Source organism: Tupaia chinensis, unplaced genomic scaffold, assembly GCF_000334495.1.
Source record: "Tupaia chinensis unplaced genomic scaffold, TupChi_1.0 Scaffold141414_1, whole genome shotgun sequence".
Classification (NCBI taxonomy): Eukaryota; Metazoa; Chordata; class Mammalia; order Scandentia; family Tupaiidae; genus Tupaia; species Tupaia belangeri.
The window spans coordinates 676,904-682,268 of NW_006201276.1; the positions used below are offsets into that span (position 1 = coordinate 676,904).

Consider the following 5,365-nt stretch of genomic DNA (forward strand, 5'->3'; position numbering starts at 1 on the left):
TTTTGGGAACATTTCTCTGACTAGGAGTAAGTGTGTTTCCCTTTCGCTGCTAATTGATGTTTGCTGAAGTCTCTCTTCTGTTGGTTTTACCAATGTGGTCTCAGGAATGGTACTCCGCTGGGACCAGCAGTTAGTGTAAAGGCTATGTCACTGGACTCCCATGTAGTCGACCATGGTTCGCGTCCTGGACCTGGTGGCTTAAATCTCACACCGGGCGTGTGTGCGTGCGTGCCCAAGATCCCGAGAGGAGAATGGAGGAGAAGTGATTGCAGCGTGACCATCCCCGCTGGCGGGTGATTTCTCACTTTCTGTCTGTCTGTCTCTCTCTGTCTGTCTGGCGAGCGCACGCGCCCTATAGCGAAAACCTCTCCAAAAAAAAAAAAATATGGTACTCTACTGAGGTATCTGAAAAGCAGTATCTCCTTTTTCACAGGTGAATCAGTACAAAGGAGAATCCCAGAGAAACTTACATTACTAGGGAATTTCAGATATCTGATTTTAGACTCGTCTAGTCCCTCTGGCAGGGTGGAAGATGAAGAGGAGAGGATAATAGATGAAAGAAAAGAAAACACAGGGAAATAAAGAAAAAAAATTGTGCCGCTAATGCGCGGCGCCCAATTTCACCAGAGGCCTTGAGCTGCTACTGGTGCCTGCTGCAGCGGACAGGACAGTCTGCGGGAAGAGGAAGACCAGGGTATTAATAGGAGAATGGAGAAGTGCAAAAGTAAAAAGCAGAAAAAACTAGCTACCTACCTAGGGTGTGGGGTCTTGGGCTGGGGGACCTGGAAGAGAGGTGGGGGGGGAGCTGAGGTGTCCCTGCCTCAGTTTCCCTTGCTGTCCAGAGGCCTGGAGCTGGAATTGGCACCTTCTTCAGGGGAAAGGATAGTCTGTGGGAGGAGGAAGACCATCGTATTCTTGGTTCTGGTTTTTGGGTTCAATTGCAGATTCAGTCTTTTTGCTGCTTTTAGTGTACCATGCCAACATAAAGACATTGACTTTGTCCCACTTCATTTGCAAGATGACCCTGCAGTAATCTGTGTCTATCTAGGAGAGAATGTCCAAGCTAGCTGTGAGCTCTTTTCTTGAAGAAACTTTGACAGTAGGTAAATCCTTGTAATTGGTGGTGGGAGGGGATAGGGATTCAGAAGCACAGGGTTGCTCAGGTGTATGGCATAAATTATGTCCTGGGAAGCTCCTGGTGACAAAGCAACCACATTCTCAGTTATTAATTCTTCCACACTTGGATAATTTAGGTGTAAGAGTTTCTGCAGCAGTAATTTTGAAAATATTTTGTTTTTAGTCACAGTACTCTTTATTTAGAAGAAAGCTTACCTGAAAGACCCTTAATGAAAATAGACAAATGTGCAGTTATTCTGGTTGTCACAGGTGATGGTTGGGCCTGCTTCTTGTTCCTGACATCATTGCATCCCTGTCACTCACAGTTCCCCTAGCAAGTTGAGTCTCTAAAGGAATTTATTGGAACAATGTTTGAAAAGCCCTGATCCAGAGAATAGAGTAATGAGAGCAGCTGTGTTGTGTACAATAGACAATTGGAGGCCTGACTATAGAGCTCTCCTCTGAAGAGGAAGACCCTTGAAGCTCCTACCCCAATACAAACACAAACAGTACTGGTATAGCAGTACAGAAGATATGTTAGCTGAGAGAGAGTATAAGTCAAGACCACCAGTGAGTAGCTTATCCTACCAGTCAAGCAAAGCATTGATTGAGCACCTGAGCTGACATGTTTGATGTTTTCTCAATATTATGAGAAGTGGTGGATAAAAGCAACTGTAGAACACTTTAAGCTCTTACTGATGTGTCACATCAATCCAAGTAGAAAGAATGTGCTCACAAGTGCAGGTCCTTGCCTGACCACTGCTAAGGCATCCTACCTAGAATCTTGGAGATATTATTCCACCATATACTGAGAAAGAACTACATAGACAGTTGTGTGAACTTGAACAAGTCCTATGGAAATGTCTTGAGACAGAGAAAGCATTCAATAAATGGCAGTGATGATGATGTAAAAGAACAATAGTAATGGCTAGCATTTATTGAGTGCTTAGGCAGTGTGCTATACATTCTTTGTGTATTAACTCATGTAATTTTCATAACAATCCTACAATTCCAGTACAATTATCCCTGTTTTGCAGATAAGAAATATCTTCCTATGCTTACATAGCACAGGTAGAGCTAGATTTTGGGAACTAGGAGTAGTATTCAAAAATCTAAACCTACTCTGTCATTCAAATGGGTGAGGTCATAGATATGGAGCTCTGGTCCTGAAGGTCCCATGTTGAGTCAGGCTTTGACCCTTGGATCCTGGGATAGTCTATTGAGTCTTGGAGGGACAGTTCAGGGGTTAAGGACAACAAAGTATGTCTCCAGTAGTATAGAAATATTGTAATGTTTTGGGTCCAGCAGTTAGCATAATGGCTATGTTGCTGGACTCCCACGTAGTTGACCACGGTTCACATCCTGGACCCGGTGGCTTAAAACTCACACCGGGCACATGTGTGTCTGTGCCCAAGATTCCGAGAGGAGAATGGAGGAGAAGGGATTGCGGCATGGCCATCCCCCCTGGGGAGTGATTTCTCGCTTTCTGTCTCTCTGTTTCTCTCTGTCTGGCGAGTGCACGCACCCTATAGTAAAAACCTCTCCAAAAAATTTTTTATATATTGTAATGTTTTAATACTTAGTAGCTAAACAAGTGAGTTTAGCTAAATGTCAGCCCTTATCTGAATGCAGGTAGTCCATCTTCATAGTCCTGTATGTTATATCTGCTACCTTTTCTGTGATGAGAAACACTTCGCAGAAGATACTTTTTTTGAGGAGGAGCAAAAGGTTTTATTGATAAATATGCAGATATGTCTATACACAGGGACCTGCTGTGGGTGCCACAACTGGGTTGCAGATCTCCCACCATTTGGGTTGCAGTCAGACCACCAATCCTATGCAGACCCCTGCCACAACAGCTCAGGCATCGGGCCATGGCCCTATCTGCCAGCTGTGCTGTGTGCAGGGAAAGGCAAGGGTCTGCCTCAGGCTCCCCAAGTCCTTGGGTTCACTAGTGGTTCTTCCCCTCCAGGGGGCTGGCACTATGCCTGGGGCAGAGCTGGGGTGGGGGCAGAGGAGAGAGACAGTAGCTGCTTCAGACCCTGAGCATAAAATAGGAATAAGCCCAGCGGGCAGCACCAGATGGCAGATTGGGGCTCTAGGAGCCTCCAGATAGGCCCTTGTGGCTGGAACCTATAGTGGGAGGGCACTCAGCTCACTCTCCACTCAACTGGGGTGGAGGGCCTCAGCTCACTTTTTCTGACAAGGTTTGCAAGGCCTGTGGGTGGCAGCAGTGTTATCTGAGTGAAATTGCTGATGGCCCACAGGGCTGGAGGCAAGCTCCCTTCGTAGCTCCCCCAGCCACCACATAATGGAAAGGTATCCCTGAAGAAAAGAACAGCACTTGAAGGCAGCAACAGGGTGGAACCTAGGACTCCAAATGGGCCTCTTTGCCCAGGAATCCATGGGCCTTGTCAGTCCTGGGTTGGTGGGGACTGGTTGATGATAACCTGGATGATAAAATCTTTCTGAATCTTGGTTTTCTGGACCTGTGTGTGGTCTGTGAGCAGCTTCCAAGAGAAGAACCAGCACTTCCAGGGTGGCTTGTCTTCCTGGCTGTATAGCTGCCTCTCGAGATTGCCCACAGTGTGGGCAGGCTGGCGCTGAGCCACATTCCTTGCTGGTGGAGAGGCGCACCTTCTGCAGGAACTTGCAGCACACAATGCGGGTGGGCTGAAGGGGAGTGGGCGCTCCAGGCTTTCCTCCTCCGTGTGCTCCAACAGCCAGATTCACGCGCGGTGACAGGCAATAGATGGACAGCTGGTAGTGATTGTCCAGCTTGTTGTAGCATTCATAGAGGGTGCCATGAGACAAAGTGATGTTGGCTTTAACCAGGATGGCCTGAGCCATGGCACTCATGGTTGTTGGCCTCTGCAGCCTTGACGGTGTCTCAGATCTCCTTGGCAGCCTTCCAAGGTGGAAGTTTTGCTCCGCAGCTGCCCTTTGGTCACGGGGTAGTCACATTTCCACTTGAGCCACTCCTTCTTCAGGATCTTGTTTGCGAGAGTGACCTAGGGCACCAGGCCTGTACCTGCACTGTCTTGGAATGCAGTTAGCATGCTAGCTCCTCAGCCAGTCCTCACGCACCAGAGTGGTTGGTGACTCCATGCTCCAGCCAGGAAAGGTGGTGTCTGTGATCAATGGCTCTTGCTGTTCCGCATCGGGCACTTCCCAATCTTCCTCCGGGAGCGTGCTCTGCCCTGGTCCTGGCTTCACAAACTATTCAGGCCAGGGGAGAGAGGGAGGCCGACTCTCCAGCACAGTCTCAGGGGGCCAGGCCACCAAGGCGTGAAGGTAGCCAGCTGGAGACCAGCCCATAGAGGAGACTTGAGCTGGGTCTTGAAAGATGAGTAGAAATTTGTGAGAGAATACACTCTAGGTAGAGGGAGCAATAATTGAAGATTTGTGAAGGCACAAAAAAGAGTGTGATGTGTTTGGTGCAGATAATACCTCTTGTATGGATAGAGAAGAGGATTATTAATTTGGAATGGAGAGAGATGAGATAGGAATGATTGATTATGGTTGGATCATGAGGGACCTTGTGTGCTGGGAGAGACCCACTTTATACTGAGGCACTGAAGGTTTTTTTAGGCAGGGAAGTGACATACTGCTGTGTATGCACTTTGAAAACAGTACTGGTATAATACTATAGAAGATGTGTTAGCTGAGAGAGAGTGTAAGGAGGGATCACCAGTGAGTAGCTTATCCTACCAGTCAAGGTGAAACACTGAGAGCTTGAGCTGACACAGTAGTGGTGGGGCCATCACACCTATTATACTGCATTTCCCATGTGTTACTCCCCTCCTCAGCATGCCACTGACTGCCTTTTGTAAGTGGCAGTGAGTCCCAACTGGTATTTAAGAAAACACTAGTTTTCCTGCAGAAATGTCTCAGGGGTCACTGGTATTTAAGAGCACACTAGTTTTCCTGCAGAAATGTCTCAGGGGCCATATAAAAGGTGAAGTGGTCCAAATTGGTGGGTTTCATAGTCCCACCCCTAATTCTAGGTAGGACATGGGCTTCGAGGTGAGATACTTGGAAAAGAAGAAGTTCAGGGAAAATAGTTTAAGACATTTATTTAAAAAAGAAAGAAAGAAAAAACAAACCTACTGGTTTATAGAATAAATCCTCCTTTCTCTGGCTGGTGTGCTCCCACATTACTACTTTCAACACCCATTGCAGTTGTGCCTGTCTCTGTGAAGTTTTCTGTGACTCCCCAGCGAGAGCTGGTGGGTTCCACTGCTCTGTT

The 5,365-nt window shown here is 47.3% G+C and overlaps 1 pseudogene; it reads right to left on the reverse strand.

Moving 5' to 3' along the window:
* Window positions 1–3,530: 3,530 nt before the first annotated feature.
* LOC102488638 (ubiquitin domain-containing protein 1 pseudogene) lies at window positions 3,531–4,224 on the reverse strand (annotated as a pseudogene).
* Window positions 4,225–5,365: the final 1,141 nt, after the last annotated feature.